This window comes from Vicugna pacos, chromosome 3 (assembly GCF_048564905.1).
Source record: "Vicugna pacos chromosome 3, VicPac4, whole genome shotgun sequence".
Lineage (NCBI taxonomy): Eukaryota > Metazoa > Chordata > Mammalia > Artiodactyla > Camelidae > Vicugna > Vicugna pacos.
The window spans coordinates 105,894,111-105,920,275 of NC_132989.1; the positions used below are offsets into that span (position 1 = coordinate 105,894,111).

Here is a 26,165-nt window from a genome sequence, read left to right on the forward strand (position 1 = left end):
AACATTAATGCTAATTTTCCAAACCTGCAAATTTCAAGTTGTAATCAAAAAAAGGCGGTCATTTTCCTAAAATTTTAACACAATCTAGTAACTAAAGTGAACCAAAAACTTATTTTTCCTTTGAATTTTCCCCCTTAGGATTTTGAATTACAGTTGACAATAAACTTACTACATTGCCTTCTTATTTCAAATCATTTCAATTCTTTATTTATACGTATGGATTCACTAGCATTCTAAATTCAAGAAATAATTAATACATGGTCCTCCCATTAATAGTAATTCTTGACTGTCCACTTATTTCCATTAGAAAAGTTGAATTTTAACATTACTAATATGGCAAAATGAATTATTTCATTATTGTATTTCTGTTGTAAGGAGGCTGCATTTCATGAGAATAGAAAAATATATCTTATAATGTGCAAACACTGAGTAAGACTAGACATATAATTTTTAAAACCAAGTTTAAATAATGGATTAAGGGAGCCTAGAGTGATAGAAGCGGTCTCATCACTGAGTTTCCAGGCAGATTTGGGAGAGTAGAAGACATCTTCCTCCAGGGCTATTGTAACCTATAGTAACAGTTTAATCATCTGTTGAATGCTAAATAAAGGCACAACATGACTCAAATCTTAAAAGAAGAAAGAAATCTTGCAGGGAAAACAAAAAAGGGAATGCTAAAGTTTTAGACCATTGGAACAGAGAAATTCCAAGTTATAGAGCTAGAAATTACTAGGAATGAAGCTGAGAATCCAAGATGGGATGGAAGGCTATTGACAAATTAATTTCTAGACTCTCTACTTTTATTTGCTAGGGTGATCAAGGTGTCTGGAATCATGATTTGGAAGAACTCCCATACAGAAACTAGGAAGTAGACAGTGCAACTGAGGAAGATACATACCAGGAAAAATAAAATGGAGTCACTTATGTCAAAAGGATCTAAAAATGGTGCCAGGAGGCTACTGGGGAAGTAGAACTTATACACATCCACACCCAGATGCAACATAACCTTCTAACTAGGCGAACAACAGGCCACTCGGAACTCCTTTTCTTCTCTCCCTGGAAACCTTGGCATAGCAACTACAACAGTTGCTGAGAAGTAACTGAATGCCTTCTGCCACCAATTATCATTCTGCAAAACAATCTATATAACTTCTCTGTAATGTCTTTTTCCATCGTCTTTATAAACCTCTGCCATTTTTAACTTTCCTCAGAAAACATCTGAGTTGCTACTCAAACCTGTGCCTCCTGAATTGCAGTTCCCAAGACCCCAAACAAACTCTTTTCCTCTTTGCACGCTTTTGATTTTGTTTTTGCCTTTGTTTCTGATTGACAGAAAACATGCCTGGCAGTCAGGGCCCTGCAGCTGCTTGCAGGCTCAGATCAGGCTCTATCTTTAGTCTCAAGCCTACACCACTGCACTCACCTGTAGCTAACTCCCGAGCTGTGCATTTGCATGACCCTGGTCTGACCCTTGTCACCTGCATCCACTGCCATGAAACTATGGCAAGACCCAGCAGCCACGGTAACATGCTTGGACAACCAGAGCCCCCACAGTTACCAGTGTGCCAGGAGTCGGCCCAGGACCGTGCTTTCTGCCCCGGTCCCTCCCACTATGTGGGTGTCTGCACCTAGCACCTACCACTACTCAGACACCTAAGAGTGGGACCTGCAGTCACATGTGTATACAAGACTCTGTCTGGCCACCACCACTGCCTGGTCTGGTTCCTAGCTGCTGTACTTGGAGGAGCTTCTGAGAACCCAACAGTCCTTGGTGCCACTGTGGATGCTCTGCAGTACTCATCAAGGACTATACATTTGTTAATACTGTGGAACCCAGCAGCCTAAGCTGAAGAGACATTATGCCACCCTGGGCTCGGTGCTACCATATGCCCTCACATTTGGTGTGCTGCACCACTAGACCCAGGGTAATAGCACGCTCCAGTGTGCTCCCCCAGCCCCACCGGCAAGTGAAAGTCTTCCCATACTTAAGTCAGTCCATAAGGTCTAAAAAGGTGTCTGCTTCTTCAAATGCACGAACACTTATGCAAGGCTACAAGGATCAGGAAGAATCAGGGAAACATGACTCCATAAAAGGAATATAATAAACTTCCAGTAGCTGGCCCCTGAAAAACGGAGATCCAGAAATTACCTGACAGAGAGCTCAAAACAATTGTTCTAAAGACGCTCATCAAAATCACTATGGTGTATATATCCAAAAGAAATGAAAAAAGGATTGCAAAGAGATATCTTCAGTCCCATGTCCACTACAGCGTTGTTCACAATAGCCAAGATATGGAGAAAAAATAAGTACTCTTAAACTGATAAATGTATAATGAATGGATAATGAAGTTGTGAGATAGATACATAAATAAAAATATATGTGTGTGTGTGTGTAATGGAATGTTACTCAGCCATGAGAAAGAAGAGAATCCTGCCATTTGTGACAACATGGATGGACATTATAGACATTATGCTAAGTAAAATAAGCCAGACAGAGAAAGACAGACATGTACAATATCACTGATATGTGGAATCTTAAAAAAGCCAATCTCCTAGAAACAGAGTAGAATGATAGATACTAAGGAGTGGGGTTGGAGAAGAAAAGAGGAGATATTAGTCACAGAGATAAACTTAAAAAAAAAGAAAAGAAAAGTAATACTGAGTGAAGCACTTCCTGGGCCACTGGCTTTCAGAAAAAAAGAACCAAGAAATACACATTACGTGAAAGTCATGAGACTTAATCTCAAGTCAATCAAGGGGATATTTTTAATGAAGACACTGTTATTTTATCAATAACAAGGCCTCTGTGCAAGGCCTCTGTACTGCAAGTTTTTTGTGCCATATGGAGTTGAAATATTTTAAGTTTCAGTACTGCTATATTACCATCTATTACATCTCTCAATTTCTCTGTGGCTTTTTTTTTTTTTACCGTGTGTGTTTTTGTGCCAATAAATACAGTGATTAAAGAAGATAACTTCCAATATTCCATTGCAGTGCTTCATTATTTAAGTGTTTATAATGTAGAACAATAAAAACATGGAGGTCCACTCCAAAGAAGATATACAGATGGCACCTGGCACATGAAAAGACACTCAATATTGCTAATTATTAGAGAAATATAAATCAAAACTTCAATGAGGTATCACCTCACACTAGTGAGAATGGCCACCATTAAAAAGTCTACAAATAATAAATAAATGCTGGAGAAGGTGTGGAGAAAAGGGAACCTTCCTACACTGTTGGTAGGAATGTAAGCTGATGTAGCCATTATGGAGAACAATATGAAGGTTCTTTAATTAACTAAAAACAGAGTTACTGCATGATCCTGCAATCCCACTCCTGGGCATATATCTGGAGAAAAGTCTAATTTGAAAAGATTCATGCACCCCAATGTTCATGGCAGCACTATTTTACAATAGTCAAGGCATGGAAGCAACCTAAATGTCCATCAACAGATGAACAGATAAAGAAAATGTGGTGTGTGTGTGTGTGTGTTTGTGTTCCATACTGTGGAATGTTTCTCAGCCATAAAAAATAAAAAATAATGCCATTTGCAGCAACATAGACGGACCTAGAAATTACCATATTAAGTGAAGTGAGTCAGACAGAGAAAGACAAATATCACTTATATGTGGAATATTAAAAAAATGATACAAATGAACTTATTTATAAACCAGAAACAGACTCACAGACACAGAAAACAAACTATGGTTAACAAAGGGTAAAAAGATGGGTGAGGGATAAATTAGGAGTTTGGGATTAATATATACATACTACTATATGTAAAACAGATAAACAGCAAGGACCTACTGATTTGCACAGGAAACTATATTCAATATCTTGTAATTACCTATATGGAAAAGTATCTGAAAAAGATTATATATAAATATGTATATACATAACTGAATCATTTTACCGTACACCTGAAAGTAACACAACATTGTAAATAAACTATATTCAATTCAACAAAATGGAGGTTCATTAAAAGAACTGGATTATATTTCTGTTTACAATCCATTTATCAGATTACAATGAATGATTTCCCAGCATTAAAAGTTGAAGTGAAAGAAATTGTGCTTGCTTAATAATTTATGTCCAAGTATATTACAGACAATGTATTTGTATATATGTTAATGAAACCTGATATATATTTTCAATTGTCTGTCAAACAACACATTTATAAAAGGTGGGTTCAACAGCCTTATCATCCAAAGAAAAACAACATGGAAAGTTAAGCACTTGAAATATCATCTGTTTAGCTATCTGGAAATTTTATACAAAGCGGACATAGGAAGAGTTGATTTTATACAAAAAATTAAAAGCACCTAAAACACACATTCCAAATACTAAACAGAGCTTTCCTGACAAGAGTTAAATTTATAAACACAAGAGATAAAATTATTATTTTGTATAATTTTTTAAAAATGCATCTTTATTAAATTCAACTATCCTTTGACAATACATTTTATTCTGTAGTTTACCAAATAGAGTATTCATAAGTGTACATTTTACATGTATTTTCTTAAAAATGTAGCTTTTTAAATTCTCATTTGAATCTGTTTTCCATTGGGAATATTCCTCTTACCTAGAACATGTGAATTTCAAAAAAATGTTACTTGAGGAATTTATGGATTTTTCTTAAAACAAACTAAATATCTAGGTATGCTTCAGAAATTTAGTCACATATGTGATCCCTAGGGCCAGAGCTCACTGTATTTCTCTCATTCAGTCATTCTTCCATTTAATGCACAAGATAATATCTAAGCTGTGCTGGCATCATGGCTTTCTTTTAATTTTTGCCCCAGAATTTAAGATTAGCCATGGCATAAATCAAACACTTAAAATTTCAGTGACATATAGTAGCTGCAGATTTTGAGGACTTGTATGTCCAGGAAGATATTATCTTTAATAAGATACACTCATCATTGCATAGTCAGCTACTCTGATATTCATGTAGGTAATGGCATCACTAAACTTCTGTAGTGACATCTCACTAAAGTTACTATTGAGGTTAATGGCCTACCGTCACATTACCTTGACACATCTTCATCAAGGTGGTACTCCCTGCATTGACCTTGACAGAGTAGAACTTGATAAGCACTTAGTACCACAAGATTACAAGCCAGTCAGTAAGATCACATGTGCTAACACAAGTAAACATGAATTATGGCAAGAATTGCACACTGACATGCCTTGCAGAGGCAGGTTAGGGAACATAAACGAGAAAATGGCTGACAGTGGTGTCACAAAATGTCTTGCTTTAGCAAATTGGAGCAATAACCTTGGAATATTCTTTAGTTAGACTAAGAGATATATTCTTTCATTTTTCCTTAAAATGTATATCTCTCTCTGTTTACTTTTACTTTTGCACTTTGAACAGTGAATGACTACAGAGAAGAAACACTTATTTTTTTCTCTTAATGCTACTCAATTGAAGTTGTCTTCCCATCCAGTAAGCAATTCAACTCAGAATTTAAGAAGTAGAACACCTGACTTCTTATGTGGAATCTCAAGTGTTTAAAATGTTGGTAAATAATCCTCTCTTTGAGAATTGGTAAATAATTTCCCTTTTCACTGCACTAATTCTATGAACCATATAAAATTCAACTTTGTGACCCCCAAAGGCAAAATCTGTCTCACTAACTTCGTTGATTTTTAAAATAAAACTATCCAAACAAAGAACAATGCAGTGAGGTCCCACTGATTCTATAATTTTCCTAACATTTATCCCTTTGTGACAAATATTGACAAGTTTTGCAGAGCCACTAGTTCATTTATGTCAAAACTTAGAATTCTTTTAAAATTATTAAATAGCTTCCTGAAAAAAAAGTTTTAAAAATTCTTGAGTTCTTTAAAAATATGTAAAAAAATTCTTTAAATGTTTAAGTATATGAAAAATAGGAAAACTGTAATTATTATTTTCTATTATATATTACAAATAACTCAAAAGTAAATCTATCCTTTGAAAGGCTAACTTGAAAATACAGTGGAAAGATTGTTCCCTGACAGTGAAACTTTTAAACTCATAATGGAGCTGAGAATAGCTATGCATCCATCTCAAGAGCAGAGAGCTTCCAGGCCAGCAGAACTTGACATTAACCTGATTATAACTATTAACACATCTTAAAAAAAGAATGTGTTACTCAGAAGAGGGCTTAGCCAAAAGCAGAAATACAAAATAGATAGGACTGTGATATTAAATGTTATATAAGTGTGTTTACCCTCTTTCTTTCCAGGACAGCAGGTGCTCAGATGCTGATCATTGACTGTATTATTACCAGTCTCAATTTTAAGGCTATACCTAGTGAGAAGACAAATGTATTCAAGGACAAAACTGACATGCCTTGTTATTTGATGGGTTGTGGCTGAAGTCTATTTGGTGAGTTGGTAAGATCCTATCCCTGGCATTTTATTGGGGTCTACTGCTAATGCATGAGTTGCTGTAACACAAATTCTGTTCTTGTTTGGTTTGAGGAAGGCCCAGCGGTGCTCCCATTCATTTACCTCCACTTGATACCCAACAGCAACAATCCAGCTATCCTCAGGCCAGGACGACCATCCTATAGATTTTAGCTGAAGAACCACAGTACTGCCCTCCACTTCTTTCATCTTTGTAAACCTTCTGGTCAGCTTGCCTTCCAGCCTCAGATACCTCCCACCTCTCCCCAGATGGCTTGGAAGGACAGCTGGATTCCTTCTACAGCACACTTGTTGAGTGGTTGAGAAGTGTTAACTCTAGTTCCCCCTCTGTTGCTTGAGGTTGCTGCTAGAACACCCTACAAGGTTACCTTCTCCCATTACCCCACTTGGTCAGGAAGACAAATGACCTTTTCCATCTGTATCCACACCTATTATTTTTTGACATTCTAATATCACTTGGTTTTCTGGTCTTCCCTACCAGAATCTTCCCACCATTTTCGTGCAAAAATCCCTCAGTTTGGATGGAGTGAGTGTCTCACTACATTTAGAATATAAAATAATAAAAACAACTAAAATAATAAAAGCACTACGATCTAGGCCACCACACTTGGCTCTCGATATACCAAATGGGAGCTAAAGGAGTCTAAAATAAATTATTTCCTCTCCAGAAAAATCTTGGATCTAAATTCTGGAAAAAATAAGAAATTGTATCTTCTTTTTCTTTTTTATTCCTAATAAAATATCTTCAGCTGCTATCCTCTAATGACCAGGGATAAAATCAGATACATAAAAGTGCAGAAGAAGAAAACATTACATATTTAAAAAGTAGTACTTCTATTTTATTATTTTGATGACTTTTTTGCTCTTGCATGTTGTCTACACATGTTATTTGAATTGACAAACAATAAAACATGTAGGTAATTGCCCCAATGTGGGCCATCAAGCAGTTTAAAAACTCAACTAGCAAATGTCATTTGTAAATGCTTATAGAGGTCTGAACTAAAGTAGAAGAAAACGCAATAATAAACACAGAGGACAACTGAACTGTAAGGCATTTTTATAAGCCCAACATTTTCGTAGAGGAGAATAGTCCTACTAGTCTTCATTGTTTTTTTCTTACAATAATAAGTCTTGAATCTAGCTCTCAAGATGCTATCTTTGATGAAGCAAAGGAATAATAAAATATTTTCAGTATTATTCATGAAGTACACCTAATTATTAAAACAAGCTATCAGAACATACTTTTTATTTTATATGATTTCTGATTAATGATAAAAGCATACGTAGACCAACATGTTAAGGATTGATGATTCAGAAAGAATGGATTTTTGTTGAGTGAAAAAACTTGTCACGTAGCTTATGTTATGTCCCAGAATTGCTTTTCTCTAAGCAAATAAAAATTTGAGTCACCTTAACCTTTTGTAATAAGGGGAAAATTATGCCAGACACATAACTGTTCCATCTGTTTCCATATTCATTTTTATATTTTTAATTGAAGTATAGTCAGTTTACAATATTGTGTCAGTTTCTGGTGCACACAATAGTTCAGTCATACATATACATATATATATTCATTTTCATATTCTTTTAAACTGTAGGTTACTACAAGATATTGAGTATAGTTCCCTGTGCTATAAAGTATAAACTTGTTATTTATCTATTTTATGTATAGTCATTAGTATATGCAAATCTCAAACTCCCAATTTATTTTCCCTTCCCACACCCTTCTCCCTCTCCATATCCATGTTTGTTTTCTATGTCTGGGAGTCTGTTTCTGTTTTGTAAATAAGTTCATCTTTTTTTTAAGATTCCACATCCACATTCATTTTTAATCAGAGCTCCATTTAAATTTTTGTGTCTTGGCAATTATTGCATTGCAAGGCAAAGCAGCAGCAGAAATAAATGAGATTTTGCTTTGCCCCAGCCAATTAAATCATGATTCAAGGTAACATTTAGGTGACATTATAAGTTGTCAGAGCAGCAGTGAATGATAATTCAGGAAGGGGAGAAAAAAATGTGTGAAGGACATTTATTTCCCTATCCAATATAAGTGACAAAGTTGAAATGAGGCTGGTGGTGTGTCTATGAAAATATATCACCATTTAAGGAATCCCATTATTAGACATGGTGGAAGCTCTATCTTGGAGAAGCCTCCCATACTGTGGGTAATTATCACAATCCAGCATGCTAATTGCTTTTCGATCTGCAGGCTGTGCTTTCAGTGAGTCTTGTTGAGCACGGCTGGGCTGTATCTAGACTGCTGCTTAATGAGAACAGCGCTTATCAAAAGACAACATCATCTCCGACTATCAAATCGATAGGGAAGCATTAGCCCAGGCTTTAAAGTTCGGAAACATTTTGATCGATAGACTTTTGCTCAAATATTGCGTATTTCAGGACCATTCCTAGAAGCCATCACATTCCCCAAGTCTATGAAAAATCAGCATACGAAATACATGGAAGAGTAATGAGCGAGGGTCAGTAAGGCTCTTCTTTCTGCTGAAAGTTAATGTAAATGCAGTTGTATACCAAATGCTATTTGGAGCTTCAATGTGCAATGAGATGTTTCCCCATGACAGAGTGAACATTCCAGACAACTGGTCCTGGATATTAATATAGCATGAATGTATTTACTTATGCATGTATAAATGAACATACATATGCATTTCATATTTACTGTGTGTAAAACTTCGTGCTTTTTACTGCGTGTGAATGTAATTTAATACAGCAATCCTACAAGTGTGTGATTCTTTCATATTTCTAAAATAAGCAAAACAATATGGAAAAAAATTTAAAAAGCAAATGTTCTAAGAACATCTACTAAGTGACAATGTCAAGGTTCAAATTCAGGCCTCTATGGCTTCAGAACTCATATTTAGTGCAGATTTAAAAATGACATTCAACAAATAGAGAATTATATAGAACAGACATGCTTAAACTTACCAGATTCAATGTACCATTTAATAATGCATATTTTGAATGTTCTCTTTAACATGCCAAAATTCAAAGAGAATAATCTGACTTTATAATCTACCAATAAAAGCAATTCAATACTGCCTTTGAAAGATAAAGAGACATGAAAACATGCTATATAATAATACCTCTTTTAATACAGAAAACTTTGTCACATGTTTACTTCATGTGCCATAATGAAGTAAACATATACCACATATAGAATGATCATGCACCCAGCAACTTAAATGGATAACAAATCTGAGTAAAGTTTGAATAAACAAAGTACAATCATACCTTTATTTTTCAGGTAGTTGCAATTCTGAAAAAGAGTCAGTATGTGAAAACCACATGTTTACATGAAAAAGTTGTGCTCTTATTTCTTAAAGAATCAAATTCCAAGATTAGCCACTAACAGGTTTTTCACCTACATGAATGTTGAGAAGGATATTGTGCTAATTACAGTGCTCAGATTATACGTGCTCGACTGCTCAGTAACTACTGGGCATCAAATAACTTCTGCTAAACATGCACTTGGTAATTCCCATTTTTTAGGACAAATAAATCTTTTCAGTTTCCAAAACATTTTGTAAGGGGGTAGTGCATTATTTTATATACACACATACGTATGTAGGTATATGTGTGTGTTTTGTATATGTGCACACACAGGTTACAACACGGATGGAGTCTGTGACAAACTTTTTGCTTAATACATCTTAAAGAGCTTTACTAACTACTACATACAAAATAAACAAGTTTCTACTGTATAGCACAGGGAAGTATATTCAATATCCTGTAGTAACCTATAATGAAAGAGAATATGAAATGGAATATATGTATGTGTAGGTGTGACTGAAACATTATGCTATACACCAGAAACTGACACAACATTGTAAACTGACTATACTTCAATTTAAAAAAAGACACACACACAAAAAGAGCTTTCTGATGCTGTAACACTTATAAATCAGCCTCACTATTTTTTAACATCTGGATAATTTTTTAGGGGGTATATTGCCATAATTATTTAGCCATTACCCTATTGACACATACTATTTCCATCTTTCTATTATTTTTTCTATTTATTTTTACCTAATAATTATTTTTATTATTTTCATCTTTCTGATCCTATCGTCAGTTTAAGATTGTTTTCCAGAGTTGCTGTATCTAATTTACTCAGGTTATTAGCAAATTAATGCAATAACCGACTTTCTTTTACATTCTAAGCATTAGTAGTAAGTGCACCAATAGTGACAATTAGCGTTTGACAAGAGTGTCTTCTGCTTGTATTCAGATACATATTTGTGAAAGTGGCTATTTCAGTGGGGATGCTGGGACAATTCTTCCTGGATCCCTTATTTCCTAAAGAGTCCAGTTCTCTGAGCAAGGTAAGTGTGCACGGACAACTTAGGATGGCTTGTATACTGATAGGTGTTCCATGAAAGTGAATACCGAAATATCTAACTGTGCAAAGCTGTTTTAGGATAATAATAAAGATAAACGCTTCTCTATGCTCCTGCTGGAGAAAATTTGCTTACATTCCACAATAAAAGAAAAACATCTTTGTCTCTCTGTAGGGAGAATAGTGTGGTCAGGTCTACAGCAGCCCTATATAAGAGCAAAGTTTCTTACTTGGGGGTTGATCTCTGGCATTACACCCCATTCCATGTCTGGTACCATCTGAGACTCACTGCATCACCCTATGGAGACTGGTGCTCGGGGAAGTGAATCAAGATGCTGTTCTGGCTTTCTGGTTTCTGCTTTTCTGAGTGATAAAATGCCTTTGTCTGTGACCCAGAGATCTCACGTGTTGGTCAATGGGTGTGTATGTATATATATATATATGAATGACAGTTACACAATCCAACAACACAAGTAGTGAGTCATACGACCTCTTACAAGATTAAGAATGAATGTTATCTCCTAAGGAGGTCTGGTAAATGCAGATGCACAATAAAAACTAAAGGGGGGAGAGGAGGTCTAAACTGGCAGAGAAAAAAAATTTACTCTTAAATTGTTCTTATCTTGCCAAAAATACAAATATTATTTTATCACAGTGTGTGTGTGTGTGTATATGTCTGTGACATACAATACATCTATACTGTAGCCCACTGATTTGTTGGCCTGTAAGTAGGGTAAAACTTCAGACTTTCCATTGTTTCTGGCCCAGCAGAGGATGGGTTAGATTACGTTGCAATAATAACACACCACCACAATCCAAACTTTAGTGACAAAACAGGATACAGCATATACAAAAAAATAAGCCTTTTTTGTTATAAGCCAGTAAGATGTGTATTGTAGGGAAACAAAATTTGCCTCTTTGGCATGTTAGTTATTTCCAGCTGGAAACAACGAAGGCCTAGGAGAAGTCTCAGGAAGAAACTCTGATCTTTCACCTGTTTAAAAAGGAATTTAGACAGAGGGCGTGTTCCTGTAGCAGAGCTATCCCCAGAGACATCTGCAAAGAACACAGGCTACGTGTGGGGTGAGGAAGCTCTAGGCAGGGCCCCCAATATTGTCTTTTGTCCTCAGCTGATGATGATATTTAAAGGTGAAGGTTTCAGCCACTTTGCCGAGTTACTCGGTTTTCCTGGACCTCTCCCCTGTATACATGTTATTAAGCTTTTATTTTATTTTCTCCTCTTAACCAGTGTCATTTCAATTTAATTTTTAAACCAGCCAGAAGAACCTAGAAGGGCAGAGAAAAATTTCATCCCCAACATTACCTATGCAGTTAAGGAATGTAACCTAGTTTCTTGAGTGGGAGAAACAAAGAAAGAAATACAAACGATTACATTTAACACGAAACAGTGGATTTTTTTGTGATCTTGGATAAGTCAAAGAATCAGCTATGCTTTAGTTTGTGCATTTGTAAAACAAGAAAAAAATAACCATAAAGCCTTCAATACCCCTGTAGCTAATAAATTCTCTAAGATTTCATGATGTTATTTCTAGGCAATAAAATATATCTTTTAAAACTAGTTATGCCCAGGCTGTCATGCAGTAGCTAAGCGTCTCTTCCACGTTACTGGCTACAAAGGCAGAAGACAGATGAGATGCCGAGTTATACATCAGCCCTTAAAGCTTCTGCCTAGTATTTTCCTGGTAAAATTTAGTCATTTCACTACACCTGTCTTCAAAGGCTTATTTAAGTGCAATCCTATCCTATGTGTGGAAGTACGAGCTAATATTATAAAACTGCATACTGCATCTCTAAGCCATGATCTTGCTGTGGGTCATGAAGTAAAACTACATCATTCCAGAAAATAGATCATCTACTGAGACAACGAATTCACAAATTAAAAATAGTTACATGTACAAAGAATTGTTTATTATTAAGCTAAAGCAGAACGTAATATTTAATAGTGACAAAAGAAAAGTCATTTTATCCAATATTGTATATCCTCTCAACAAGGCAGAACTAGTGTTTTTATTTTTAAGAAAAATGTGCCAATTCAATTGTGTAAGAAGACTTTTGGAAACCATGGCAAAGCAAGCGCTAAGCTTTTCAGTAAGAATTCTCTTACCTTTTATTACTTAAAAATAATCAGATCTCTAGATTCTGATAACAGGAAGCCAATTAAATTTTCTGTATGCACTAGTAGAGTATTTTACTTTCAGTCTTTTGCATTATCTCAGAGAAAGCAAAGCTTTATGAATAATTAACTCCTAAAAGGTTAAGCAAATGATCTTCAGTAAGATGATAACTGTTGAAGTTTTAAAGTTAAATAGTTTGTGTTAAATATGGTGCTTATCAAGAAATAACTGCTTTAATAATTCTCTAGATTTGTCTCATTAAAATAATTGCATAGCACATAGAGTGGGCCTTGTTCATATCCCATGCTTTTCTCTTCCCAGGTCCTCACCTGGGGTATCAAGCCTGCAGAAGCAATTCTGTTTTAGTTCCTGAGCAACTCTTACCTAAGTAAGAAACGTATTCACGTTCTCGGCTCTAACTTCCACAAGCTTACCTTCTCTTTTATCTATATTAATTAATGTTGTTACATTAATGCAGACATAAATAAATCTATGTTATTTATCAAATTCTCCCCAAATTTGTAACTGCAATATTTTAAATACCCTACAATGCTTTGTTATATCATTAACTTCAACCTCATAACAGGTATTTTCTCTTTAAATTTTATGAATAATTTATATTTATAGGTAAAATTATGTGGGTAAACATATATAATAAAAAGTGACTTATGCATACCATTCAATAAACAACCAATGTGAGAATTAAAATAGTTTAGGATTTTTTTATACAAATGTCATTTTTGTAATTCACTTTTCTCACATTTGACATTAAAGATTACTTTTTAAAATGTGTCTTCCTCTGTAGGAAAATCACATTTTTTTCTAGAACTGGGTTTTTACTTTTTTCTTGATATACTAAATGTAGCCCACCAGGGCATTATTTATATAAGCAAAATTACCTCAGAGTTACATCTAAGTCAAATGTCCTAGGACTTTTTTAAATGTGTCTATTGCTTTGTATATGTTTTTTCACTCCGAAACACTTTTTTGCAGGTTTGCTTTCTTAGAGAGCACATTCTGAGACAGAGATTGAGATCCAAGATATTGACTAGATCAATGTTCAAGTGCTCTTAGGATTGACACTTGTCTGGGAGGGAAGAAAGCAGGAGAGGCAGAGGGAGAAGGTGGGGCAAGATCTTGTCTTGGGGAGGCTCTGTCGGTCCTGTGGGGAGCTCAGAAACCGAGATATTCTATATACAGAGTTGAGGCTGGTGAGTGGTATGGCTTCGAATAAAAATATTCTGAATCTCAACTGAATATGAAAATTTCAAACTTTAACAGATAGGAAACATTTGGCAATCCAGATGATCAACTATCATACAATCAGATCTACTCCTCTGGTAGAGATCTAGTCTTTTTTTCCCCCTGTACCTAGTTAAATGAATTATACGATAAGCGTAGCTAAGACTTAGCCCAGGGTCAGGCCATCGTTGATTCTCAATAAACACTAGCATCTATTATTTTTCAGAGATGACATCATAGTTTATAAATTGTGTTGATTAACAATACTTATTATATTGGCCATCACCATTTTGCTATTCTAAATAATATCATCTAACCTTTTAGTTTTTGTGAAAATTGTACCTTAAATTCATTGTAAAACAGGCATAATGCCAGACAAAGAAGCGAGTTATGATGCAGTTGCACATGTGTATATTTATCTACACACAGAACATAGATATTAATCATACATATAACTAACTCTGTTTATTTTCCTGCATGATAGCACTACAAATAAATGTTAACCAAAATTAGTTGTTCATCACTTAAAATGGTTTCATGATGCAACACTGAAGTGAAAAAAACAAAACAAAGCAAAAAACACTGCAGTTGGCAACACCAGGAAATACAATTAAAGGAAGTAGAAACTGCCAAACACATCGTGAAACTTGTGAACAGGTTATAAAAATTAAATTAACTGATTTTTAAAATACTGCTCCCTTCATTTTATCTGTTATTTCATTCTGAAACTTTTCTTGGGCAGGAGGAATGATTTTGAGAGCTTTCTTGTCTATTTTCTCATTTTTAAAATTATTTTTATACTTTATTAAGCGTTTAAGAAAAATCCCTATATTCAATCTTTTTGCTCCGTTTTCCTCATAAGCTGTATCAACTTTGCTGTTCAGCACATCTACTGATTTTTTAATTGAAATTATGAAATTTTTAAATTTCAAGATCTCTAGGAGATATTTTTATAAAGCCAGTGTTCCTTCTTTAATTGTAATTAACTTATTCATTTACTATATTAATCCTGTTTACCCACTTTTATTTTTCTGGTTATTGGGATTTATTTCTTCTGTTTAATGGTGGTGTATTTTCTGATTATTTATGTATCTATTTATTAAATTTGGGAAGATGTGGTCCTTTGAAATTTGTAGGGAGGGGCAGATGCTGCTTCTGTGTGGATTGTGCTGTTAGTGTATCTCCAAGATGTGAGACTTTCCTATCCCTGTGGTGTTGACACTTTTGAAAGAGCTGCAGCTCCCACACAGCCCAGTAGTGGCCTTCCCTGCCTTAGTCTGCAAGCACCTTGAGTGTTACAAGCAGGAGAGAGCAGGGCCGACTGACACGCTGACCTAATACAGGTCCATGGTTAATCACCCTGAGCTGTACACCTGCTTTGTAGGACTACTGTCATCAGCTCACAGCTATTCTGAATGACTAACTTCTCCAACAGTCTTCACCTCCTTAGTTGGGACGTGATTTCCTTTGTTTGTTTTGTCATTGTTTTGTTTTCCCTTCTTCCTGGACTTAAAACATTTTTCTCCTTATTATTTATAAACTCATCAAATTCTAAGAACTATTTCTGTCTTCTTTCAAAAAATGAACTAATGGATTTAGATTTTTTTAAATGTTATTTTAATGAGATTTTTATAAATGTGTTTTACCTCCCATTACTAAATAATCACTTAATCTTTATTTGATGCATCTGATAGTAAACTTAGGTTTAGGACCATCCATTTCCTTTAAGGTGAAAGTTAACTTTAATCTATAACATTATTTTAATTGCATAATGTTCCATTTTAGGAGTACAGCATTTTTTACTCATTCACATTTATAATGTGTTTAATATAAGTGAATAACACAAGTTCAATTGACAAATACTTGCATAGGATTAGATTTGGTAATTATTTGTTGTCTATGTAGATTAAATTTACACTATGGGAAGATCATCACTCAATATTTAATGTCAATCCATCTTCCTGACTAAGAGCTTTCTGCTTTCAAAACAATAGTTTTTCAGTTGCAAACATTAGGAATACAAGATGCATAAAAAGGATGAGGCGCATAGATGATCAATAGTCTAATAATCTAAGACTAGTGGCTATTGAGCTCCTTGTGGACAAAAACAAATTACTTATAGTCCCTTGAAGAATGGATTTTGCCATGAATCATAATCACTACTTGAAATTTGCTTTGATTTTAAATCACTGTATTTGCATCTGTATTTTAGATAGTCTTCTTAAAATAATTTTTTTTAATTTAGAAACAAGTTTAACATAACTCTTTGAGAAAGATATTTGATGTAATTAGAGTATTTCCCCGAACAATTTCATCGTGGTAGAGAGAAATTAAATACTATATTCATGGTATTATATGAGAAATGGGGAAAATGCATGCTGCTCAAATTTTAAGCTTATTAATATATTCATCTGCTTCTCTAACTAAATACTTTGATATATTTATATATGTATCTATTTATATTTAACAGTTTGTACAAGTATCTTCCAATATATTTAACCCTTGTTCAGCTGAAAGTTAATCTCTATACTATGCTCATTAATCATTTTCTCTCATATCCTATGATTTTCAAAATCTCCAGCCTATGAAATCTTATAACTCAACCAACCTTACAAAATTTGTGAACTGTGTTAGTTCTCACCGACCTGGAATTCTGTATGTTTGTAAAATTGAATTTTTTATTCTATTATAGTGACTACTGGGGCCTACAGCAAAGTTTACCTATTTCAGGTCTGAAAACAGGAATCCAGCAAGTAACATATTAGTTTTATCAGTTTTCTACTGTTTCAAGAGTGTTTCCTCAGGGATGTGGTAGTAAAGCTCTAATAAAAATACTGAGTCCCACTTACTTTCATGGTAATACTTTTCCTCTTGATTTTCTCAGAACTAGACTTTGTTTTTGTTGTTTTTCACTGAGCCTTGGACATAAATGAAAATAATATGTTTAGTCACCAATCTGTTGGTTAAATTATATTTGAGAAAAAAATAGTGTATAACATATATTTAAGTTTTAGGAATTTTTATTTGTAAGTTCTTTCTGCAATATTTGCATTTTTAAGATAATCTCTGGGTTATATGTAAATAAAACTGTTACACCAATATTAATTTCTTTGGAAAATACAATTTAAAACTAACTGTATGTAATGGTTTTTTACATTTTTGCATTATGGAAATACTTATTTTCACTCAGGTTATTGTGGAAATTGCTACTGTGGTTAGTTACATCTACAACCTAATTTCTGAAGTGTTTCAGTGTCCCAACTTCCAAAAATATCTCATTTATCATCTATTCATAGCAACTGCCTAGTTTGCTTACCACTAAATCTAACCACTAAGATCTGTTCTCGGTTTACAAAACTTAACTATAATCATATTCGTGCTTCTATGTAATACTTCTTGGTGGATTTTTTCATCTTAATTTTCCTGAAGTTAACTCTTCTCCCCTCATTTCATTACATGTAATTTGGAAAATATCATCAGTGATACTCACATTTTCAAATTCAATGGCCACACTTGGTTCTTATCTGTCTTGGTCTTCATGAAATACTGTACACCGTTTGCTAAGGAGGCAGCAATCTACCAACAAAGATGTGGAGACAGTCTCCTTCCAAAACAGTGTGGTTTTCAAAAGGAGAGGACCCCTCAAAAAATATTAGGTGTAATTAGGAGGTGCAGCCTCTCCTATTTTTCAACTTTGCCTACCACCAATTCTGCTGCAATAGAATGGGGTCGTCCACTAGTAAAACATACATTTTAACATCCTAATCTGTGTCACAGGAACTTCTCTAAATGCTGTAAGTTCTGTCTGCTGGAGAAAGCCCAAAAAGAGCGATTTCTGATTTCAGACATGGCCATATCTGTTTTTGGCAAGGCTTCTGGCAATACAGCTATGAGCTCCAGGCTTCATTGTGAATTATTTAACACCTAGAATCCCTTTGTGTTTTGTGAAAGATAAACTGAATAGAATGACTTTGTACCCATGTGGAGAGTAGCAAACCACCACGAAAAATAATTAAAATAGGACAAGTCTTATGAATGCTTTCTGGAACACAGAGAGTAATATAAATGTTAATTTTCTGCCTGCATTTGTGATTTCCACTAGCTATATTTATTTGTAACTCCGACTTTATTTGACTTTTTAAAAATATTATTGTAACTTATGATGTTAGAGATATTATATATGTTTTGCTTTTTTGTCTAAAACTTATATATATGTATACATGTATATAGGAGTTAGGTAAAGAAAAGATATAAAGAATTATGCTGATGGACAGATATTTGCAGAGAAAATGCAATAGTTTATCATAATGTTCAGTGATAAATGTAAATAATATTCTATTTCCAAGAATCATCCTTGACTGACTTGAAGTAAAGGCTACTTAGAATTTTTTTGTAAGATTTCCCTCATGGCAGAGCTTAATGAATTAAAAGGCATTTAGGACAGTTCTTCAGAAATGGGTAGTGAATAGTAAATTCTTAATCTAGGAGAAATCTCATTATGTTACTTTTTTCAGAATTATTAATCAAAGGTCTTATAAGGAAAATGGAAAGTATTATAGTCATATATAAGTTGTATGTAAGAGTTGTATGGAAAGATTTAAGTGGGAAGGGATAGAGAAAAAGAGTCAGGTTGACATATTAAATAAATGTATGTATGTGTTGTGGGTGGTTTTCACTCATATGTCAAATCTTCAGAGATCCCCAGATGGTCCATCTTCTCTAGTTTTTTTATTAATCTTATTTTTCTTCACTGCACTTTTCATTATCTGAAAAATATATTATCTTTTTTTAATTTATTTGTTCATTGATTATCTCACTCTTCCAATGAGTATTCAAAGACATTAGAAAGTTAGATTTATTTATTGTTCTATCTTCAGCACCTATAATAATGAATGGTAGGTATAAAGCACTCAATCAACATTTATTGAATGAATGAGCAAACTGAAGTAGGTACAAACATGAATAGAACTTGTACATTTTCATTTGTTTTGGGAGTTGCAGAAGTCAAATAACTTCTTGGCATTTAACACAGCTATGGATAAGCATGGAAATGAAAGAAAATTAATGTCTCAAAGCTTAAGTAGAAGCTTAATTAAATATATGTATTCAAGAAGATTGAGAACACAGATAACATCTCTATTTAAAGGAACTTTAGTGATGAAAACCAACAATGACTTCACAACAATTTGAGTGAAAAGATCACAGGAACAGAGGACTAGTAGCCATAAATTTCAACTTTAAAAAATGTCAATTCTTGACCAAATAAGCCTACTGTGTTGGCATTTCTTAAGTAGTCTGTTCCTTATTCACAGTGCTGCCTGTAAGTGCTCTACAAGCTAGTTGTAAGTTGGTCCATAGATGCCAAAGTTTGACATAGACTAGACTAATCAGAGTAAGGGGTTAGTGGTGATGGAAGAAATTTTCACATATTGAGATATGGAGAAGCCATTTTGGCTTATACATGATTTGGCATGAATTTACGCTAACTAGAACAGCCTGTCTCACGGCCTATCAAACACACATTGTATATTTGCCCTAACTACTAAAGAAAAGTGTACATTGTTCAGAAATAAAGTATGTATACTTTGAAGATAGATATAAACACCTCCATTTATGGGATGCCAATGTTAGTACTTCATCAGTGATAAGGCTCCCTTCCCAGGTGCCAAGACCATATGCCAATTTGTCTTTTTTGTTTGTTTTTTGAAAACTTGAAGAAATGTACCATTGTCTTTCTGATGTTCTTTGTTCTAACAAGACATAAAAATGTGCTAAAAACCATACTTCTCCAGAGCAATTTCTCAGAGCCTTCTGAGAGGTTGTTTCCCAGACTGTAGTCCTCAGTTTGGCTTAAATAAAACTCTGCTCTATTTTACTAAAAAGTTTTTATTGATTATTTCAATCAATATTGCTTGGAGTAGTCATCAGTATGTCAAAGAAACCAATGTGAGGTCACCTGGAATCTACTTTGGACCAGCACCCTGTATAAGTCCCTTGAGCTTCACAGCATACTTCAGGTGCTTTGGTAAGTTCTTTCTGATATCTGGACCTCATTATCTTAAGTAGATGGCCTGTGACTTTTATTTGAGCTGTTATCTTAAGACTTAAGACTCTTAAGGGGGTACTGTTCCTTTCTTGGATAAAAGAGATCTAGGGGGAACTACCTTGGCAGAGACCTAGGGAGGACTTTCTTGGCAGGGACCCGGGGGGAATTTCTAGGCAGGAAATGAGACAGGAGGGAAGAAGGCAGGACACAACCATTGAAGGAATGACACTGCAACTGAGGACAGGACAAACTGACTACAACCAAGATGGCAGAAAATTTGACTTCTAGTAGATCTTGAGCCTCATGGCACACCCACAGGTGCCATGACATTTCCTAGGCTGACCATAAAAGGCCAAAAAGTGGGCAGGGGCCCAATTCCTGGAAATCCCTGCCCCTTCCCCAAAGTAGTTGGAATAATCCTCCTACTCATTAGCTTATAAAATTACAAAGCTCATAAAACCTGACAGCTCCATACCTCATGGTCACTCTCTTGCCTTTTGAGACAGCCCACACTCTTGTCTATGGAGTGTGTGTCTCTAAATAAACTTGCTTTCACTTTACTATGCCATGCTCTTGAATTCTTTCCTGTTTGAAGCAAGAATCTATTTTCTGACAACAGAAAGACCTAAAAAGAACTTTGGAATGAAATGGGTTGGCTCACCCTTTAAAATCTGACTTAAAATTGGAAAGATATATATATTTACAGTCTGAACAAACTCTTTGATAGCAAAATGAGAAGATTAATCTATTCAGCTCCTAAGAGAAGGGACACTGGCTCCTTTTAGCTGCAAGGCATTCTCAGGTGACTGGGAAACTAGCAGAAGTGTTGGAGGACTGAACGTCATGATGTTTAGTGGTCCCACAGGGAACCCCACCATGACACTTCAAGTAATTTATGGCATGCCCAGGACACTCATGCACAAGAATTGGTCATCCATCGCCCTGAGTCCCCACGGTGGTTTTAGACTACTGAGGAGAAACCAAGACACAAAAGAGCTGAACTGTGTAAAGGGTGATGCCTTGAGGAGCTAAGTTTACAATGAGCACACATCTGACCCACTGCACAGTCCTTAGAAATTGTTCAGACTTTAAAATAAAGTGATACTAAAAGAAAATGGGAAACTGTGCTTCCAAAGCTCCTGGACGGCAAGGTACCCACTGAAACAATAGCTGGCTTCACGTACCACATAGAGATGATAACTGCAAGTACAAAATAGATACATTTAACAAAAGATTACTCTTAAATGGCCAAGATGGGGCTCTTTTGACATTCCAAAACTGGTTTTTGCATTTACAGCTAGGGGGAAGGAAAAAAGCTAGCTTGATGAAACATCTTTTCAAAATTCTGACCCTAAGGGAACAAAAGTACTCCTAGGAGAAAGCTTAAAGTTATAGCTCCTGTCATATCCTTGAAAAGTAAACAAAGACCACATTGCCTGAGACCACAGCCTTTTGTTCAATCATTAGAACTCAAAACTGTGGGGAAAAAAAAGGAGGGGTGCAGGGGATAGGCATTTTTAAACTCAAACAAGTAAATTTAATTTATTCCAACTTTTATTTAGAAACTAGTGAGTTTCTATTGTAATACCTGGTTCATGAACTAAGTTTTAAAATGAAGCTATCAGATCTTTGGTTGTCTATGTTTATATGTCTATGTGTACATTAGAGATATGATTTGTCTCGACCTTCAGATGGTATTATCAAAACTAGTTTGTAAAAGAGCTCTATTTAACGGGCTTAATATAAGTGCTTAAAAATTAAGTATTTCTAAATGTAACAGAAACCAATCTAAATTTTTTAAAGGTCGGGTGATCTAGGATTAATCTTTAATGAGTGAAATATGTTTACATTTATTGATTTAATTAAATAGGTCTATCTTTAGAGTTGACAGCATTAAGTATAAAACTTTTACTGTACCTAAGTTTACTAAAATCAAATAAGTTCACATTATCTCTGTTACAAATTTGTTAGCAAGAAAAATAATTTGGTTCAATGATATTTTAAGTAAATTAAATGTAAATGTGATAAATGTTTTCAGTGAACTCTTTAAACATAATTATGCTTTATGGTACATCTACTTCAATTAGCTTCTCCAAACCTTCCTGACATTTGAAATTTGATTTTGCTATATTAAGTTAAATGATGGGAATTCCATGAATATCGAGATCATTTCCAAATAAAACAAAATACTGAATCATTAATTGCTAAGTCTGTTGGGCAGTCAGTTAGAAATGAGCACCAGGCAGGAGGAGAGGAAGGGGAAAGGAGTAACCTAGAAAATAACAGTACACCTGCGCTCAGGATAAGGGGCTCCAAAAACTTACTTTCTCTGAAAGCCAACCAAGAAGCCAGCTAGAATCGAATGCTGTGGCTGCACATTAGAGAGAAGGACTTGGATTAACTTGACCCAATGCTCATTATAATGTAATTAACATTGTGATTTGAGCCCCGCCCATAGGTTTCTGTGTGCATCATGGGTAAGAACCTGCACAAAAGAGATGGGCATGCCTGAATACAAGGAACTGAGCCATCAATCAGTCACAAAAATGCCCCTATGCCAGGATATAAGAAAGGAGAAACAAAGGAGTGGGGCCATTTTTCTCTCTTGGATTGGCCCATTCCCAGTTCTCAGGAGTGTATTATATTTTACTAACTTTTTAACTTTACTAACAAAATCTTGTTTATACCATGCTTTCTGTCTCTCATTAAAAATTCATTTTTGGGGGTGACTAAGAACCAAGGTAACTCTTATTCCCCTTTTCCTAGTAACAAGTCTAAGTTTGTACACTTTGTCTTATTAGAGAAAAAAACTAAAGATGTTTGGTTTTATGGGACACCTGAGGAAAGAAATCATATTGTTATGTTAGGTAGTTAGGTAAGTAGGGGCACCAGGCAGAGAAGGTGCAGGAGAGGGAAGATGGCAGTATGCCCCCCTTCAGCATAAAGGGACTTCACTTCCTCTAAATGAGCACAGAAACTGGTTAAAACAGGACAACCATGGCTGTGTGGTGGCAGAGAGGACTTAAGCCAGACAGAATCTAATTTTCGTTGTATTAAAATTAACATTGCAGTTCAGCCCCCTCCATGGGTTTTGCCATGTACACTATGGGTAAGGACATGCACAAAGGGGCCTAAGCATTGACTAAGCATTCCAGGGACAAGAGACATCAATTAATCAAGAGACTACCTATAAGCGAGGGTATAAGAGAAAGGGGAGAAAAAAATGATGCCTTTCCTTCCGTGGAACAACCACCTCCAGTTCTTGGAGATATACTTTTCCTTTCTTTTTAAATAATCTTTTAAAATTTTTCACTACACAGTGCACCATCTCTCAGCTGCAAACTTGTCTTTCCAGTATGACAAGAACCAGGGTCTTCACCTTTTGGGGTAATAGAAAAATGTATGTGTATAGAGGTTATGGAATATACTCATAAGTTTGTCAGTTAAGAAATGCGATATGACAGTTCACAATTGCTTGCTTGGTTTTCACTAGAGATTGGGGTTTCAACAGTTTAAAAATTCTGATTAATATATGTGATTGTAGCTACTAAAGATTATAAGGGAAACATTTCCATGCAAGGAAAGTAGGGTGTGTATTTTCCATAAAAGATGGTAAGAAATGGAAATTTTTTTTGTTGAGGCGAAAATCAAGTGGTTTTTGTCCCAAAGCCGGTTATTTTTAAATGGGAAAAAAAAAGTGACAAATTAATATGGATATAGAAAATTGTAGAAAGTTTGTGGAAAAGAAACTCTGAGAAGAGTTTTGACATGGTCAGGACTAATACTGAAATGAATTTAATTAAGTGAATTTTGATATTAAAAGTAAGCTGGTGCGGTGTGGGTATAGCTCAGTGGTAGAGTGCATGCTTAGCATACACTAGGTCCTGTGTTCAATCCCCAGTACTTCCACTGGGGGAAAAAGTGAACACACACAAACACTAAAAGTAAGCTGGTGCAAAACTAGAATTAGATTTTCTGTTAGGTGACAAAGTTTTCTCGAAATGTTGACCTGCTTTTGATAACAGATTGTAAAGTTTCCTCAAATCAAATTCAAAATGAAGTTCTTTTGACCTCAAATAACTTTGGGGGTACTCCAGAGGGCATCTAAAACATTTCAAAGATAGAAATTAAACTTAGTTGGACTTATTTGGTATGTTAATTACATAGAAAGCATTGTCAAATGAATGGTGCTAAACCTTCTTAGGTTATTTTGTGTGGGTAAATGATATTAACATAAATGTTGTGGAGATTATATGAAGTTGTTAAATTTGGGATATATTCTGGTATAATGTTACTAGTCATAATTTTAGCTATTATTTTAAAATTGTTCTATGTCAAAAAAATAAACTTAACCCTGCAACTTTTGCTTCTGGTGCTACAGGAAGAAAATGACCACAGCTACATTTTACTAACAGAAATTTCTATTGATAATGCTGGTCTAATTTGGTTTACAGATGGGTCCAACTTAAAGAATGATTGGGGGCATTATCAAGATGGATATGCAGTAACATCCACAATGGACATAACTGAAAGCTCTTTTTCATCAAAAATAAAGCACAATAAGCTGAATTAATTGCTTTTCCTCAAGCTCATCAACCAGCTAAAGATCAGACAGTAAATATTGATACTGACAGTCATTATGCCGTTGGAGTGGCACATGACTTTGGAATGCAGTGGAAACTACAAGAGGTTTAACCTTTTCAGGACAGCTTATTAAAAAAATAGAAAACATGTTGCAGAGTTATTAAATGGTATACTACTACCAAAAGCTGGCAATTATTAAAGTATCAGGGCATTCCAAATCTGGATGGAAGCTAAAGGGAATCCTCTTATTGATGCTTCAGCCAAACAGGCAGCTTTAAATACCCATCTGTCCAGCCTGGAGAATGGCCGCTGCTCTATGTTAACCCTGACAGCTCAGTGGAAGATTTCCATCTGCAGGATCAAGAAATCACCACTGTAAGAAGCTGAATAAATAGGGCAACAAGAAGAGGAGAGTTTGACCCTGTCACACAAATATAATTCAGAAATTGTTTAAAAAAAAATTACGGTGCCTGTTGGAGCTCAAATGCCATTACTCCAGCATGCACATTCATTGGGCAGGATTATGAAAGAGGGTGACATTAGTGGAGGAGAGAAGTAAGGGTTTCCTCACGAGTTTAGGTAGCCTAGATTTTAATTAATGAGAGAGAAATTTAAATAAGTAAGAAAGAGAAGAATGTCTCTTCAGGCCATAATAAAATAACAAAGAATAGATTTAACTTCCGACTTTAATCCACAGGAAAACTGGGTAAAATAAAACTACCGACTCCAAAATATTGACAGTGTGACACTGTAAGACTCTGCTCCCCAAGAGGAAAGAAATAAACAACATTAGTTCTACGTCACCCAAGCTTTCTGTCTGGAACAATTTCAGAAGCAGAACAATGTGAGCAGAAACCTGTGGCTTCACTGAGTTGAGGAGGACAAGCTTACAATTCCAGAAGCTGAGGCAGTAGGAAATTATGGGGCAAAATTTGAACAAATACTAGAGCTTGTTCTGGATCAAGTCTCTGGTTCCAGGCAGAGCCTGTGTTCTAACTACTCTGCTCTCTCTCTCTCTCTCTCTAGATTAGACCATATAAACCAATCTATCATTTGTCAGTTATTTCATCATAAAAAGTCATACTTACATCTCTCTGATCAGTTACTTGCTTCCCAAATCTAACCGCTCATTACATCTGAATGTTTACAATTATGCACATCTTCAAACAAGCCTGTATTGGGTCACAAGGTTTAATTTCTTATCAGGTTCACACTTTAACAATATCAAAGATTAAGTCTCCAGAAGCATCCAGCTGTACCCTGCCATTAATTTACTAAAAAAAAAAAAAAAGACCACATGCAGAAGAAAGGAGATTTAAAAAAAAATTATGTACATCATAGACCCCATGGTTCATGAATTGAAGGATTCTCATTGAAGAGTTAT

The 26,165-nt window shown here is 35.0% G+C and overlaps 1 long non-coding RNA gene across 2 annotated transcripts in view; it reads right to left on the reverse strand.

Moving 5' to 3' along the window:
- LOC140689977 (uncharacterized) overlaps positions 1-26,165 on the reverse strand; it is a 231,174-nt gene that overhangs the window by 195,727 nt on the left and 9,282 nt on the right. The window contains exon 3 of one of the 2 annotated variants that reach the window (XR_012065131.1): positions 17,000-17,069. The exons of the other annotated variant lie outside the window; for it this stretch is intronic. This is a non-coding gene — a long non-coding RNA (uncharacterized lncRNA). Of the gene's footprint in view, positions 1-16,999; positions 17,070-26,165 lie in introns of those variants that run through there. 2 annotated transcript variants of the gene reach the window in all.